Source organism: Chenopodium album, chromosome 8 (assembly GCF_948465745.1).
Source record: "Chenopodium album chromosome 8, dcCheAlbu1.1, whole genome shotgun sequence".
Lineage (NCBI taxonomy): Eukaryota > Viridiplantae > Streptophyta > Magnoliopsida > Caryophyllales > Amaranthaceae > Chenopodium > Chenopodium album.
The window spans coordinates 34,925,592-34,944,253 of NC_137841.1; the positions used below are offsets into that span (position 1 = coordinate 34,925,592).

General features: G+C 39.0%; 1 non-coding gene across 1 annotated transcript; it reads left to right on the forward strand.

Moving 5' to 3' along the window:
* The first annotated feature begins 7,616 nt into the window (after positions 1-7,616).
* LOC145557004 (small nucleolar RNA R71) lies at positions 7,617-7,723 on the forward strand. The gene has a single exon (XR_014092087.1). It is a non-coding gene; the product is annotated as a small nucleolar RNA R71 (small nucleolar RNA).
* The last annotated feature ends 10,939 nt before the right edge of the window (positions 7,724-18,662 follow it).

An 18,662-nucleotide genomic window follows, 5' to 3' on the forward strand; every position in this document is an offset into this window, starting at 1 on the left:
ACGGTCGTTGATAAACCACCACTTGAGGTAGTTCCTATTGCTGAGGTGCTTCCTATTCCTGCTGTTGTAGTTGTTGAGGCTGAGGTCTCTGACAAGGTAAAGTCGTATCCCCAAATCAAAAGTAATTTCTAAATCCTCTAACTAATGTAGATAGGGAAGTAGGGTCGAATCCACAGAGAAACGGATCTTTCTATTCCTAATTAACTAATATAATCTAGATTATGAAGTAACCAATATTTATAATTGAATAATGAACTAAACTACAGTGATCAGGAATAAGGAGAAAATAATATATAAAAGGATCTAGGGCATAGGTTCACCAATAAATAATATTCCAGGGTAGAATATAATAATCATTCATCAATGCATATATTAATCGAATTATAAAGAGCTTTCGCTACGTATTATAATCACACAATTAATTTACCGGTATTAAATCTCATCTTTCGAATCTCGACCTAACCATTTATAAATTAACCTGCCTATTGAAACTAGACCTAAACATCAATTCTCATCTGTCAAATCTCAAATCAATATTGTTAAACTCATGCATAAAAGATCTGCGCAAATCTAGTCACAGAGCATTAAACCAATCAATAGGAAATTAATCTAGCATTGATAATTAACAACAATAAATTACCCCTTCATATTATTTATGGATCCCCATAAACCCTAGAAAGAAAGATACTCACACATAATAGAAACTAAACTAATCAAAGCAATAAAGCAAGACATGATTAAAGGAATAAAATAAACTACTAAGATTAAGAGAAGAGAAATCGTTACCAAAATAAATCTTGAATTAATAGTATATTAAGAACAAAGGTTTAAAAGAAAGAAAACTGAGAAAACAATTAAGAGAGTAAAGAAAGAAAAAGAGAGAGAGAGAGACAAGAGACTAAAATCGTATTACGGAGGAGCATTTATACTCCGTACAAATCCTAAACTAAAACAAACTAAAACGACGCTAATCGTCTCCTAATAAATACACGCGCCCGATCGGGTGAGGCACCGCCCGATCGGGCGCGCCTTTTTTCTTCCTCAATACTAATCTCGCGCCCGGCCGGGCGCGTCACCGGGCGCCAACCTTAGCTTCTCCAGCCCGGCCGGGCGCGCCTCCAGGCGCCAGCCTCTTTGGTCAGGCGGCTCACTTGGGCCACTATTTGGACTACGATTGGGCCCCAATTCTTCGGGCCAATCTAGGTTTCCTCTTCCGGTCTTGAATACTCGGTCCAAATGCCCTGGTATCACCTATATCGAGCCCTTAATCACCGGTTCGATGGCTCTAATCGGCCCTGGGCTATAAAATCTGGTTGTGCTTCTCCAATACTCGTGATTGCTCCAAAATATCTCGGGAAAATACTCCAAAAGTGTAATTCCCTGCAAAAGTCAACCAAATCTACGAAAACACTAGAAAACAACAATTAGTAATAAAAGTGGCTCTAAAGAGCCAAAAACACTATCAATTATGACCAAGGGACGGGGGTGAAATACTATATAAAATAGACACATCAAACTCCCCCAAGCCAAACCTTAGCTTGTCCCTAAGCAAAGATCTCATCAATGAATCAATAAATATGCTTCACCCCAAAAGTAAAAAAAATCAAGCACAAACGATCCAGGGTAAATCAAATAAACATGCTTCAAAATCAACCAATCAAATCCATCTAATTACCAATCTTCCCTAACAATTGTCAAACAGAGCAAACCACAAGAGCATATAGAATTCAAGACTAGTGCTCACGCACTCAACTCTCATTTTTGTGGCGAGTAAAAGATGTACTCGATCGCTCTCCATCCCACCCCTTATGTGAACAATGCCCTCCCAACTCACACTCTCGTGTGTATAAAACAATGAACGCTCAATCCTACTAGTCGATCAAAATATGTCAAATCATAACTTGCATTGATAAACAACACTTTCAGATTCATACAATTCTATGCACAAAGGTCGGAAGGTCTTTAAAGCTTGTAATGTAAGGCTAGGGTAAAGGGTAGGAATCATTTGGGAACAAGTGAGAGAAGCAAATCCTATCAAAACCCACGATCAAAATAAATAATGATCAACATCTCCTACATAACCAACTCTAACATCAACCAAATATACTCCAATCATAATAAACAATCCCAACTCTTACATATCACTCATAAGATATAATAATGAAGAAGTGGAGTGAATAAACAAACTTTATTTCCAAACTTGAATCTTTCATTGAAGCTTTATTATTTTTCTTTTGATCAACCTCCAACTAGAACATTTGAACATTGAACACTTTTCTTTTCTTTTGAAGTTCACTTATTATTTTTTTTTACATTTTTTTTTTCTTGAACTTCTCTTTTTTTTTATAACATCATGCTTTATTTTTTCAAGAAAATATAACTCTCAAACTCATTAAAAATAAACATGATCAACAACAAAACAACTTCTCAAAAGCCCACCCAAGCTATGCAAATAATAAGCACACTTCAAACTCCCTCACCTCACCTCACTCACTAATAGCTCCCCCAAGCCAAGCTTGGGACTAGTAACCAATGGGGCAAAATAGGATTGTAATATGGCTAATAAAACAACAAAAAGTCAAGGCAACAACATGGGTAGCAAGAAGGGAACAAATATATCTACAATATCTGGAGGCGACCTAAAAGAACAAATGCCTTCGTCCTCCTCAATGTGCATAATAATGAATCATATAAACATTACTTATAGTTGCAAACCAATACTCAAATTCATTGACATACCAGGATCTATGGAACTATCACACATTCCTAACCAAATCAACTAGTTAAGCACTATATTCACAAGTAGTTGGACAAAATTGACGCATGTTAAGGTTTCAAGGCAATCAAACATCAAATTCATGATCACCTAATCCACAATTCTTATCATCAAATACCAAGAATCAAAACAATTTTCTCAAGTAAGGGGCATAGGGAAGCATAATTTACAATTCATTGGAAAATATTTTTGGATTTTTTTATTTTTCAATTTTTTTTTGTATTTTTCATGTATAAGAAAGCAATAAAACTAATTTAGAAAGCAAGAAATGTAACCTAAGAAAACACACAAAAAATAAAAGAAAAGAGGAAAAAGAAAGATACCAAACCAAAATCTCCCCCAAGCCAGAATCAGACAATGTCCTCATTGGCTCGGGAACTAGCCCAGCATAGCTAGTCCTGATCATCCTCATCCATCGATCCGAAGTCCGCACCTCCACTGCCACCTGCACCAGAAGAGCTACCATCAAAATAATCAGCATGAAAACTCCCCTCCCCCCCCCCCCCCCCCCGCCGGTCCCCCGAAAGGAATGTCCTGGCCGTACCCATAGAAGGAAGAATAGTCAGTGGTAGATACCATGGGCAGTGGGATCCCTATCGTATCCCTGGGGTGGAGGCTGAAACCAGTCAGGGTGAATAGCGTCGTCGGGAATGTTGCCTCGACGAGCATAATCATCATACATAGGGTAGAGAGCTCTACCCTGGTTCCTCTCTAGATACCCTAACCTCTGGTCTATAGAGCCTACCATCCTCCTAAGGTCAGTATGGGAATGCTCTAAACGTCCTAAGGCCTGACCTATACTCTGAAGGTCCCAAACTGGGTCAGAGTCAACAAGAGGGATGGAGTGAGACATGCGAGGTGGAGAGAATGCCACCTCGGGATGAGGTTGGGGTGGTGGAACTGGTGGTGGTGGTGCTTCCCCCCTAGCGTTGGCAACTAAAACATCATAAGTGTAAGATGGTTGCCCTGGGGGAAAGGCGGTCAAGTCAGGACTAGGTAGGGGAAAGATGGGCAAAGGTTGCTCGCTCCTAGTCCTAATACACCAAAAGGGTGTCTGCTTGCTATCCGGTCGAACCCACCCCAACTCCTCAAAATACCTAGCAGTCATATAGGTATCTGGTCCACAGTTGGTCAGCTGGTGGGGTCCATCCACTACAAAACCGACCTTTTTCACTGCTATCCGAGTGATAAGGACTCCTAAACGGATGGGGGTTTTGATGTGGTGCTGGCCGTGGCATGCCTACTCAAATGGTGAACAATAAACCTACCTATGTTCAATTTCCCGAACCCATACACATAGTGTCCTATGATAGCTAGTTCGTTAGATTGGGCATTATGGGGCTCGTTCCTACCTAAAAAACACAAACCCGCAAATCTTTGCCAGATTTTTGGGACAAGGTGGTGAATAGGTTTGGTACTAGCATGTTGGGGCTCAGGAGTAAAGAGTGGGAAAACTAGTCAAAGCATAATATATGTCACCCATTTTATAGTCCGCATGCCATTGGTGAGATAGTTCAGAATTTAATTCAAATAATTTACAAAATTCTATAAAAGTTAAACTGATATTTCTATTGTTCAACCTAAAAAATAAATTTGGCCCATTTCTACTACTAACAACATGTAAAGAAGACAAGAATTCACAAGTAAGTTCTCGGAATGTAGGATAGTGCATATCAACAAATTTTCTCATGCCAATGTCATTTAAAAATCGTTTTACAAAATCATACAAACCAAATGATTCCAAGGTAGGGCGGTGTAACCACCGCGAAGGAATTACCTCACGACCGATTAAGTGTTCCAGCCGCTCCTTTTGCTCTCGGCTAGCAATACAGATCGTCGGCCAATACGAAAGTTGCAAATCTGGGTCGTATTCCTCCCTCGAACTGGAGCTCCTACCGAAAATGGACCTAGCCTTCTTTGAAGCCATGGTAGAAAATGGGTTTGAAAATTTATTTGTATAAAATATGAAAATTTTTATATGGAAATGTAGAGGATGAAGAGAGGATCACAAATATGTAAAAAGTTTTGAATTTGGTTAAGGAATGAAGGAGAAATCTTAGAGAGAAGGTAGAGAGAATTTGAGTTTTAGAGAGAGAAAGGAATGGAGGAAAAAAGAAATGAAGGAAAAAAGAATAAAAGAAAGAAGAAGAGGACGCGGAACCCACTCGCGCCCGGTCGGGCGGTGGATCGCCCGGTCGAGCGATCTGGAATTTATATTTTCAGAGGTTCTCGCACCCGGTCGGGTGATCTGATACTCGATTTTCCTCAACACTCGCGCCCGGTCCCGCGGAATTCGCCCGGTCGGGCGATCTAATGAGATAATTTTCGCCTCTTCTCGCGCCCGGTCGGGCGAGATTCGCCCGATCGGGCGGACAATTTAGTCCGTATACGACGAGTTTCGCGCCCAGTCGCGCGAAATTACTTGATTTTGAAGACTTGCTCTCGCGCCCGATCGGGCTAGCTTCGCCTGGTTGGGCCCGAGACTAAATTGTCGAATTTTTATTTTCTTCTTTTCTCTAAAATTTGGCTAACTCTTTTCCTTCAAACCTGTACGAACACTCATAAAACTCGTTAAATTCCCTCATCTCTCCTCTCATAAGAAAAAGGAAAGAAAAACTAGTCTAAAAAGCATTAAAAATACGGGTTGCCTCTCGCACAACGCTGGTTTATCTAGGTCCCGCACGACCTTCTTAACAAGTATAACAACTAGGACCCTTGGCCTAACGCTTGATCGAGCGGTTTCTCACCCTGTCTAGCGGTGTTTAGGCTGCGATGCGGTTTTCTAACATACCCTTTGGGACGCCAAATCACCTTATCTGGTGGATCCTCCTTGACTTGGACTGGGGGACCTTCAATGCTACGCACTAAAGATCCTTCTTTGATCGAGGATTGCTTCAAATTTTCATTACATTCAACACTTGCAACTCGATTTGGCGGAACACTAACCGCAGGCTCAAAACGCACAACTTGCTTGATCGGTTCCACCTTGTCGTCCTCAAAACCAAGACCAACATTGTAGAGTGCTATTTCTATTGCATCGACTTCCTTCTGCCATTTGTCTATCTCATCTGAAAGGGATGCAACACAAGATACCGCCTCCAAGGGATCTTTTTCAAGAGCTTGGGGCTTGTTAGAATAATTCTCAACTACATTAACACTAAAACATTTTTCCTCAGTCATGGAGCTTTTAGGGGTATTATTAAGATTAAAAATAACTTTACCATCCTCTACCGATAGTGTTAACTTACCACTTCTCACATCTATGATTGCTCCTGCAGTGTTAAGGAATGGTCTACCCAAAATAATTGGGGTTTGCATATCCTCAGCCATATCAAGAACAACAAAATCAACAGGTATATAAAATTTACCTACTCTAACGGAGACATCCTCTAAAACACCTAAGGGGTATTTGAAAGAATGATCGGCCATTTGTAGAGTAATATTAGTAGATTTTAATTTACCCATATTCAACTTGGAACACACAGATAATGGCATGACACTAACGCTAGCACCTAAATCACACAATGCATTATCAATCATTAGATTTCCTATATGACAAGGGATAGAAAAACTACCCGGATCTTTTAATTTAGGTGGAGACTTATTTTGAAGTACGGCACTACACTCTGCAGTGAAAGCTACTATCTCTAGCTCACTATTAGACATTTTCCTTGTCAATATTTCTTTCATAAATTTTGCATATGAGGGAATTTGTGTGATTAATTCAGTGAAGGGAACTGTTACCTTCAAATCTTTTACCATCTCCAGGAACTTACCAAACTGCTTATCCAACTTTGTCTTCAATTGACGATTGAGGAATGGAAGTTTGATAATTGGCTTTTGAGCATTGCTGCTCTTGTCTGGGGTAGCCACCTTCTCTGGAGTCATACCCTGCAATGTATAATTAGATATGTTAGTATTATCCTTTAGCCTTGCAGGGCTATCAACTACATTGTTTGGTTTAACGGAATCAAGATTAGCATTATTTAATAAAACAGGCTCATCAAATCTGGGCATAGGGGGCCTTTCATAGTTTGAACCACTCCTTAGAGTAATTGCAAATGCTTGATCTGTAGGCCTGGTCGGCTGTGCCGGCAGAGCTCCCTGTTGGCGGGCTTGTAGAGTAGCGGAAAGTTGCGCAATTTGATTATCTACAATTTTATTATGTGCTAGAATTTGATCAATTGTCGCATCTCTACTCTCCATGTGCTTTTGCATATTAACCAACATTGCTCTAATTTCCAGCGGAGAAGGGTCAGAAGGTGAGGAGGTTTGTTGTGGTTGGTTCTTCGGCCACCATTGGGATGATAATATTTTCTGCTGCTGTTGTTGTGGCGCCTGTGGTTCTTGTGGTGGTGGATTTTGAACATTAGTACTCCGGTAGGAAAGGTACGGATGATTCTGATACCATGGATTGTAGGTGTTGGAGTATGGGTTATTCTTCCTATAGGCTTAAAAGGCATTAACTTGCTCCACGGAACTCCTGCAGTATTGTTCCCAATGACCTAAAATACCACAATTTTCACAGAAAGCCTCATTAAAATTATTATTAATCGCAGAAACATTAGCTACATTAGCAGTGCTCAGATTATCTAATTTTTGGCAAATAGAGGTCAGCTGAGCTTGCAAAAAGGATACAGAGTCAACACTATGCTTCCCTTTGTTAGCGAATCCTCTAGGATTCCCATATTGGGAATTGTGTATCGCCATGTCTTCAATAACCTGTCCTGCATCTTCAACATCAAGATTCATAAACCTCCCACTAGCTGTAGAATCTAAAATTATTCGAGAAGAATTTCCAAGGCCATTATAAAAGGCTTGGATTAACTGCCATTGTGCTAAATTATGGTGGGGGCAGTCTCTTTGTAAATCCTTGAACCTCTTCCAAGCCTCATATAAAGATTCATCGGCTTCTTGGGCAAAGTTCTGAATCGCACTCCGTAGTACGGTTGTTCTCTCTGCAGTATAATACTTGTTATAGAAATTCAAAACAAGAGTTTCCCAGTCAGTTATACCAAGTGCAGTTCTATTTAAGCCATTAAACCACAATTTAGCTTTTTCAGTTAAAGAGAAGGGAAAGAGAATCTCCTTGATTTGGTCTTCAGTAACCCCGGCTTGCCTGATGGTGTTGCAATATTGACAATAGTCGGCAATGTGAAGATTTGGGTCTTCACCCTCGGCTCCACTAAATTGCTTCCTCTCTATCATCGTTATAAATTGAGGTTTAATTTCGAATTGAACCCCATCAAGAGCCGGAGTAGGGGTGAGATGTGGAAAATCTGTAAGCTTTGGTTGTGAGTAATCACTAAGCTTCTTTGGAACCGCCATCTCTGATTCTGCGTCTGATGATACCTCTAAATTGCTGGAACCAGTCGGAGGATCGCGGTGATTATTATTATTATCACCAGAATCCACCAGGATTTGCTTGTAGAAATTTTTCTGTCTATGGAAGGAACGTTCGATCTCAGGATCGAATGGGATGTACCCTGATCTGGAACACCTGGGCATAAACAAAAAACTAGAAGCAAATATGAGATTTGCCTCAGAGAACTAATGTTCTCTTAGACAAAAAGAAATAACCTAGACTATAAAAAAAATCATAACTAAAAATAAAACCGTGTCCCCGGCAACGGCGCCAAATTTTGTCAAAGGTAAAGTCGTATCCCCAAATCAAAAGTAATTCCTAAATCCTCTAACTAATGTAGATAGGGAAGTAGGGTCGAATCCACAGAGAAACGGATCTTTCTATTCCTAATTAACTAATATAATCTAGATTATGAAGTAACCAATATTTATAATTGAATAATGAACTAAACTACAATAATCAGGAGTAAGGAGAAAATAATATATAAAATGATCTAAGGCATAGGTTCACCAATAAGTAATATTCCAGGGTAGAATATAATAATCATTCATCAATGCATATATTAATCAGATTATAAAGGGCTTTCGCTACGTATTATAATCACACAATTAATTTACCAGTATTAAATTTCATCTTTCGAATCTCGACCTAACCATTTATAAATTAACCTGCCTATTGAAACTAGACCTAAACATCAGTTCTCATCTGTCGAATCTCGAATCAATATTGTTAAACTCATGCATAAAAGATCAGCGCAAATCTATTCACAGAGCATTAAACCAATCAATAGGAAACTAATCTAGCATTGATAATTAACAACAATAAATTACCCCTTCATATTATTTATGGATCCCCGTAAACCCAAGAAAGAAAACTACTCACACATAATAGAAACTAAACTATTCAAAGCAATAAAACAAGACATGATTAAAGGAATAAAATAAACTACTAAGATTAAGAGAAGAGAAATCGTTACCAAAATAAATCTGGAATTAAGAGTAGATTAAGAACAAAGGTTTAAGAGAAATAAATCTAAGAAAACAATTAAGAAAGTAAAGAAAGAAAAAGAGAGAGAGAGAGAGAGAGAAGAGACTAAAATCGTATTACGGAGGAGCATTTATACTCCGTACAACTCCTAAACTAAAACAAACTAAAACGACGCTAATCGTCTCCTAATAAATACACGCGCCCGATCGGGCGCTCCTTTTTGCTTCCTCAATACTAATCTCGCGCCCGGCTGGGTGCGTCACCGGGCACCAACCTTAGCTTCTCCCGCCCGGCCAGGCGCGCCTCCGGGCGCCAGCTTCTTTGGCCGGGTGGCTCACTTGGGCCACTATTTGGACTACGATTGGGCCCCAATTCTTCGGGCCAATCTGGGTTTCCTCTTCCGGTCTTTAATACTCGGTCCAAATGCCCCGGTATCACCTATATCAAGCCCTTAATCACCGGTTCGATGGCTCTAACCGGCCCTGGGCTATAAAATCTGGTCGTGCTTCTCCAATGCTCGTGATTGCTCCAAAATATCTCGAGAAAATACTCCAAAAGTTTAATTCCTTACAAAAGTCAACCAATTCTACGAAAACACTAGAAAACACCAATTAGTAATAAAAGTGGCTCTAAAGAGCCAAAAACACTACCAATTATGACCAAGGGACGGGGGTGAAATACTATATAAAATAGACACATCAGTCTCCGCTGCTAGATCTGCTACTGGTGAGTCAAACCCAGTAGATCTTGAGGTTTTTGAGGTGGCTAACCTAAGTCCCATGACGACGGTGAAGGCCCTTTTACCGGAGCTTAGAGGATCAGATCTTATCCACCAGGAGGGATGTCGAGGGAAGAGGTGATTAAGGCGTACATGCAGATCTACTACCCTCAGTTGTACCCTCCTCCTAACTGATTACGCAGCGTATACTCTATAAACCCTAGTTTATTTTTCTTGTCCTCTGTTTTATGTTTGCTCTGTTATGTTTATTTATTTTTTGTGTGTTCTGGTAAATCTCAAAATTGTTGTTGTATTGTGTTGGGTATTTGCTATTTCTGATGTGCTGGTGGCTTGTGTTGGTTGTGCTCTGTCTGATGTTCTGATTGCTTCTGTTGGTTGTGCTTTATCTGTTTTGCTAGTGGATTGTGTTGGTTCTGCTCTATCTTGTGTGCTGCTAGGGTTGTGCTCTGTGTTGTGTTACACAGGTGGCTTGTGGCTTATGTGCTGCTATGGTTATGCTCTGTGTTGTGTTGGTTGTGCTCTATTTGATGTAGCAGTATTTGAACTAGGGTTGCTATTGGTTGTAATTATGTTTGTTGGACCATGTAACTTGTTTAATGCTGACCACATCCCTTCTGAGTCCCCTAGTTGATCATGTTAGCATTTACTAGTTGGCCTTCCTAAGCATTTGAGTCCCTTACATGCATTGAGTCCCCCTAACTATAAATGCATACCATATTTAATTTCCAAATGATGATGGGACTCACCTGATAACTACTTGGGTGGTGTGGATGCTCCTGAAACCTCTCTATGAGGTTTTGTTAAGGTACCAACACTCACTAAAGCTTTGACTGAATACACCTATTCTGATGGAAATATTAGTTACAAAACATTTCAAAGAGTTGGTTAATTACATGTTTCACTAAACAAAATATTAAAACTATAATAAATACATGATTGCTTAATAAATGTGGTTCTTCTATTTACCAAAAGGACACATAACCTGGACATAAACTCACTCAAAAAGTTGTTAGAATATTAAAAGGTTATGTGTGGCAGTCATGTGCTGAGTCCCTCTTCCATTTGCATTCTTCTTCTCATGTGCTTCAGTCTACATCCACTTCCATGTGTCCTTGATTATCACTTATTAATGTGACTAAGTCCAAATATTGAACAACTTGACCAATCAGATTCCTATTAACTTCTAGTAAATGTGGTAGTAGACCTTGACTGTCCAAACTTCTCTTCTTCATGTGAGGGGGAGAGAAGTTGTTCCCACCTTGCTTCTCTAGTATCTTAATCAAGCATGATTGTAGTGTGCTCCATGTGTACTTGTTCAAAACTAGATCAAACTCTTCAAAAGCTCTAGCAACTTCCTGTATGAGCTCATCTAGATTCCTTGGGAATGATTGGTATTGTAGTGACTGAATGACACTAAACAAACCTAAATCTAAAACATTTGTTTCTAGTGACTGAGCTGGTTGGAAAATGAATTGAATGTTGAATCCATGTGCATGACAAGCTTCTTGAAATTCTTCATCCTTTGGAACTTGATGAGGTCTTTCATTATCCCATTGAATGATGATGTCCTTTGGTAGCTGTTCTGGTCACTTCTCATAGATATTGGAATAACATGTGTTAGTAGCATGTTCCTAATGCATTCTTTTATGACATTTTGAAGTACCTTTGTCTCCAGAGTCCCTGCATCTCTGTTTTTGCTTTTCGTTTTTGGCCATTTCATACTTGACAAAAGGAAATAGACCATATTTTCCATCATGTAGCATGTTGTTTTGTTCATCAAACAAGGGCTTCCCAATTATTCGCATGAACATTGCTTTTATCTTGAATCTCCTTGATTGTTGGGCCTAGTATGGATCTTCCTCAATAGGCAGCCAATAAAATGTTCTTGTCTCTGGATTTATGAAGAACCATTTCTCATCCAGATGTATCCATTGCTGCATGTCTCTGAATTTTGGGTCCCCTTGTGCTGGAATGTGATCTATGTGACTTAGAAATCATTTCAGTCTTGACACCTTGTGCTTCTCTGTAAGAGCTGGATGATTTGTGCTGGTGTGTGTTCTAAGCCTGCCTTGTTGTCTGATTCTGTGCAGTGTTGTTTTAGGTATTTTAAGTGCTGCATCATAACCTCTCTCTGTCCCTCTCTTGTACAATGGTACTGAAGTTAGAAATTCATTTATGTACACTTTTGGTTTGGGTCCTGTCCTGTCCAATTTTTTGGTATTAACATCAACTACAATTGCTTCAACTAGAGATTGTTGATTACCTTGAACCACCTTGTTGTTGTTGATTTGTGCACTGAATGTTTTCAAGCCAAATTGGCTAATAAACCTCTTGGTAGTGAATCCCCCTCCATGTGCAACATAATCTCATAAACAAGTGCTCTTTTCTCTTCTACATTCATTTCTCTAATTGCTCTGACATGCTGTTGTGCTTTTTCATTGTTTGCATCATCATCTGCATCATATTCATCATCATTGGCTTTATGTTCTTGCTCTTGATCATCATGTGAATCGTACCACCATGGATATTCTTCATGAATTTGTTCATCTTCTATGAATAATTCATCGTCCAATGCTTGCTGATGCTGAATGTACTCATCCATAAGTTCATCTATGAACTCTGCCATGAGTCCCTCAATTTTTGTTTTTTTAGAGTAGCTTTTTGGTGATGAAGTGGCGGCTGGTTTTTTTTTTCGGTCTTCAACGGAGCCTATTCCTGTAATTAAAGAAGTTGCATCTACTAACACAACTTTAGGAATTAGGAAAATGCTAATCTTGATTTAGATTGATGTAATTTGATAGGGTTGTCTGTATTTTGAATTAACAAAACTTAATTTCTGATGTAACCTAACTAAACTATCCTCCCCCCCCCCCCCAACCCCTCCCCAATTCTCCTAAAACTGCTCTTTTGAAATGGGGTTCTGGAAAGGATGCCCTCCTTTTATATGGGGCATTTTGTTTGAATGTGAATGATAAATTCGAATTTTGGGGGAACTTGGAAAAAATTTGAATTTGGGGTGAAGTGGGAGGGAAACTAAGTGGGAAACAAATTTCCCACCTATTTGTATGCTGTCAGAAACTTTGGGTGGGAAATTCCCACTAAAAATCAAAAAGTACAAGTGGTCCAAAAAAGTCAAAAAAAGGGACCACATTTATTCCCTCCATATTACTCCCCTATTTACTTACCCTTACTTTTTCTAATCAACCACTTAAAAGTTTTGCCTCGGCCTCCGCAATCACCCCCAAAGTTGCAACTAAAATGAAACGAAGGTAGTATATAATTGTTGAGTCATTTTTGCAGCACTTAACCATATCACTCCAAACCCCCAACTCTCAATTCTCATACACTCCTCTTTTTTTTTTTTTTTTTTTTTTGTGCGTGTGTTTAATAAAATAACTTCCAAATAATTGCATGCTACAACTCCAAATTAACACTTGTCAAAAAACAAAAAAAAAATGAAAAATGAAAAAAAAAACACTTATCTATAACTTCCTTTACCAAGGAAAAAAAAAACTATACCTTTTACTTATACTATTTTTTTTCTAAAATTACATATATCTCGTGCAGTAGCACGGGTACATTCTAGTAAAATAAAAAGAGATAGAAAGCAAGATAAAATCCCCCCAAAAGTATAATCAGACCCCCCCCCTCCACCCACGCATTCCACCTTCTTCATTTCGAATCAAGTGGCTGCTTTGCTCTTTGATCTTCGTCATTCACCATCATCCGTTCATCAACTTCAAACAACAAAATCCTCATCAAAGCATAAATATACCATGGCGGTTAGATTAATTGAATTATTCTCAACCGTTGAAGCTCATTAATTCCGTACAAAACGGAGCGGCCGCAGCTGGGCATCTCCTCGGCATCTACCGAAATTTTACAAGAGGAGGAAGGACGCAGGGTCGCGCCTGAGGCAGTAGCAACCGCGCTCGCGGCGGCCTGGGTTGCTGCAGATGCTGCTTTGGTGGAGGTTTACTGGTGGAATTTGGGGCTGCTCTATTTGGGCTTTGTGGGAGTTAGACTGGTGGTTCAGGGGGGTCGAATTTGTGGCGAAATGGAGCTTAGATGCGAGCTGCTATTTGGTGTTTACCACGCTGTGAGTATGGTGGCGTTTGAGGTGGTTAATTGGAGTTGTGAGTGTGTGGTGTTTTGCTTTCGATGAGGAGTTGCGTGGCTGCTACGAGGGTCTGCGAGATGACTTATTGAAATAAGGGAATTGCGGGTTGTTTTGTTGGTTTTGGGTGGATGAGGTTGAAATGGTGGTGGTTTGCTGCTCGTAGGTGGTTGGAGGTGGGAGCAAGGTGTTGCAAATAAAGGAGTAGTCTATTACAAATAGTATAAAAATATGGAAATTTTGATTTTTACCACCTTCAAATAACCACTTAATTGAATTTACCACCTCCAAAAAAAAAAGATTTACTTTACCACCACAAAAATTTCCAAAACTTCGATTTTACCACCAACTACCGGATTCCATCCATGAATCCGTTAGTATGGCCCACATTTTTGACGTTTCTTCTTCATCTTCCCCGATCTTCCATGTCAACCAACTAGCAACAACATCAACTACCTCGGTTGGTCGGAATTTCGTGTGGGTTTCGCGTCTAGGTGGTGGTGGTTTCGGGTCGCGATGGTTTCGCGTCTAGGTGGCGTGGTTTCCAGTCTGGGGTTAGGTTGGTTTTGGGGTTAGGTTGGCTGGGGTGGGTTGCGGTGGTTTCGCGTCTGGGTGGTGGTGGTATCGGGTCGCGGTGGTTTTGCGTCTGGGTGGCGGTGGTTTCTGGTCTGGGTTTGGATGGTGGTGGGGTTGGTCATAGCTATTAGGTGGTGGCTAGGGTTTTGAGGTCGGAAATTGGTGGAAAGAGGTAGAAATCGGTGCGGTTGTGGTGTGCGGTGCGGTGGTAGCGGTTAAGTGGTGGGGTTAGTCGTAGCTATTAGGTGGTGGCTAGGGTTTTGAGGTTGGAAATTGGTGGAAAGGGGGTCGAAATAATCGGCGCAGCTGTGGTGTGCGGTGCGGTGGTAGCGGTTAGGTGGTGGGGTTGGTCGTAGCTGTTAGGTGGTGGCTAGGGTTTTAAGGTCAAAATTGGTGCGGTGGCTGGGGTTTCGACGGTGTAGCGGTTAGGTGGTGGGGGCTGGTCGTAGCCGGTCCGGTGGTGGGGGTCCCGACGGTGGTAGCAACCACCGGTTGCTTGATGGGGATTTTTAAATTTATTTTTTTTTTAAATTTTTTTTAAAACTTACCCAATAATATGGCGACACGTGTGCAGGGTAGGCCCTACTAATGGATTTTTGGACGGAATCCGTTAGTTGGAGGTGATTGGTGGTAAAACTGATGTTTAATTTTTTTTATGAGCTGGTAAAGTAAATGTTTTTTTAGAGGTGGTAAATTCGACAAAGTCGTTATTTGAAGGTGGTAAAAATCCAAATTTCCTAAAAATATTTAGCAATATCGAAAAATTGATCTCACAAAAAAGGAGTGAATACGGTGTGTCGTGAAGCAAATTCACTGACTTGAAAACGAAATTCCGACTCAACCAAGATGCTCAATTGTATTCGTTGGCACGTTACCTAAGGTTAATACATCACTTCCACTCAAAGGCACTTTTGGGTGGAAGGTTGGAGCCAAATAACGTATGTCAAATATAGAGTATGTGTTTAGCTTGTGTTTGATATGTATTTTTTAAGTGTATGTAACATAATAAAGACTTTTTCTATTTATAGAAAAACATAGAAGAAGAATTCCATCAAACGTCAAGGGAGATGAATAATCAAATTGATGGTGGTAATTAATCACCTTTAACATTCTCATAAAGGGGACGGTTATAAGAGTTACACAAGAGTATACCGTTGGTGATTTATCACCTTAAACTTCTACTTAAATGAGGTGTTATGTGAGAATTGTTCACTTGAAATTTAGAATGGGAAGTAACATCTTGAATTCTCTTTCTTTATTCCAACACGGGGGATTATGGTGGTTGTGTTTGTGAGGTTAAGATGGAGGTTGGTGATAGCAAGTGAGGGAGCCGGGGAAGTGTGTTGTGGGTGTGCAAAGGTATGGTGCAGGTTAGAGGCGGCGCAAAGGGGTGAGAGGCAGCAACTCGTAAATGATGTTTGACTCAATTCGAGATTTCGAACTTGAACCAAACTTGAAACTTGATTATCGACCGGAGCACACCTACAACCAAAAACAAACACGAAGGAGAATCGGGAACAAAATAAAAAATAAAATTAAAATTTATGTAAAATAAAATATTAATACTAAAAGAAATAATAATATCAAATTAAATTAGATAAAATAAAGAAAACAAACTTGAAAACTAAAAGAAAATAATAGAAGGAGAAAAGCGAGAAGAAAAATATTCACAAGAACCTAGACTAAGAACATTATAAAGTAAGAATTATAAATAAATTATGAAAATAAACTAAAAACAATTAAATACTACTAAAATACATAAAATAAAGATCAAATCAGGAAAATAAGAAAAAAGAGAGAAATAAAGCGTAAAACTACGGAAATTATTTAGAAACTAAACCGAAAAATAAGCATAATAAATACCCTAAAAGTGACATAAAAGTCACTTATCATATACTCACCAAAACTCTTGGAACATATACATCATGAGGATGAACACACGGGGGGAGTTATATGACTTTATATTTGAGCATAGCTTCTATAGGGGTACAGGACGTTGTACTTTCTTTTATTATTAATGCGTTGGAATTCCGTCACCAAGTGTGACATAGTAGGTGCCAATTGGGGTACCTCCCTAAATGGAATCTCCATTTTTAATGGGTTATTTTAAAGAAGGAAACCTTTTCGATGCGTAATCCAAAAACATGATTTAATTACTGTTATTGATGATAGGATATTTATGTTAGTGTGGTGTATATGTACTCAGCTTTTCCTGAATCGTATTTTTGTGTTTGTGTTTGGTTTTCCTTTAGTTGGGCCTACCCATTTATATGGTGAGTAGAGGGTTGAAATAAAGAAGTGACTGATATTTGAAGCATGAAGAGCATGATGGGGACGAGTGTGGAGAGTTATTTGTTATACTTTCCTAGTTTATGTTTAGAATTATTATATTATTGTTTATGGACTAACATTGTTATGTTTATTTTTAAGTTGGTTTTAAAAGGACCATGTTTGGATTGATTCCAACTTATGAACTATTTAATTTCACTTTTGTTTGGAGGTTGTGAACTCAAGTTTTATTTTAAAAGTTGGTTTTTATTTTAATTTCCGCTGTGTGACCTTGAAAAATAGCCTTAGCCATTATCACGGTGGCGGTAATATTTTGAATATTTCCTAAAAAGAGTTTTATTTACAGTTGTAGGGAATATTTCAAGCATTACCCCAAACTTGAACCCCATTGTGATCATACACTAAAGCATGGTGGCGTCCAAAGGGAAAGAAGCTAGAGCAAAAGAGTCGCCAACAAGTTTTAGGAACTTGTAAACCGTTCACAGGGTCAAGGTTACACCCCTTAACGATCCAGGAGATCGTTAACTTCAATAGGTCTGGAACCATGACTGGTACTTCGGGGATGAAAGTACAAATCAAACCTAAAAGAGATTGAACCTGCCCTAATAATAGATCTCTACTTTATTCTGATCGTATTCATGTGCGCTTTCTGACTAACATGCAATCAATAGGTTTACACTAAACTTGTTTATCTATGTGGGTTGAATTTATTGCACAAATAAATCTATTATTGGCGATCACTTGAATTATAATCAAATTAACCCTAAACAAGATTATTAATTATCTTATTAAGCGTGATTTCAAGTACCAATTCCCTTTAAACATGCTTAACAACAACAACAACAACAACAACAACAGCAACAGCAACAGCAACAACAACAACAACAACAACAACAACAACAACAACAACAACAACAACAACAACAACAACAACAACAACTACTACTACTACTACTACTACTACTACTACTACTACTACTACTACTACTACAACAACAACAACAACAACAACAATAATAATAAAAATCATAATCATGTTAAAGCATAATAATAGCAAGATCCTAGGCATGATACTAACAAGATTAATAACAAAACCTAGCATGTCACTAAACAATAAAAAATCAAAGATTTAACCCGTACATGATACTAACATGCTATTAGGAAAGAAAATAGGAAGCATCGCAGGGATCATAATAAGCATATTTGATATTATAACCTTTTTCTTAAACATGATACTAGGAAGCAATAAAACATCCTAACATGACACTAGAAATCAAAATAACAATCTAAGCATGATTTCTATATCAAAATAACAATAAAACAATTAAAGCACTTACTTGGATGCCTCGTACCTCTTTCTAGTATCAAAATACACGCGTTAGTAACTTAAAGGAAAATAAAAAAACAAACAATTAAATCAAATAATTGAAATAGAGATTTGGGACCAAACCCTCGAAAATTAAAACCTTTCACGTCTAGGGCGAAGGCAACTTCGAACTTGGCTAGGTGTTTCTAGATCTTGTGAATGCAGAATTTTGTATGCAAAAGACTAATTTAGAAAAGAGAGAGAGAGAGTAATCAAGAGATTCTTGATGAGAGTTGGCGATGGAAAACGGAGGTTTTAGGAGGCTATTTATAGAGAAAATCAGTCGGATGTGATAAAAAACGAATCAGAGTTTCGAAAAGAATAAAACATGACAGCAACGCCAAACAAACGCGTGGCGCCAAACGCTGGACTCTAGCGCCAGACGCCAGGTATGGCGCCAGGCGCTGATCCTGTCGTCAGACACTGGAAATAAATTTCCACGCGTTT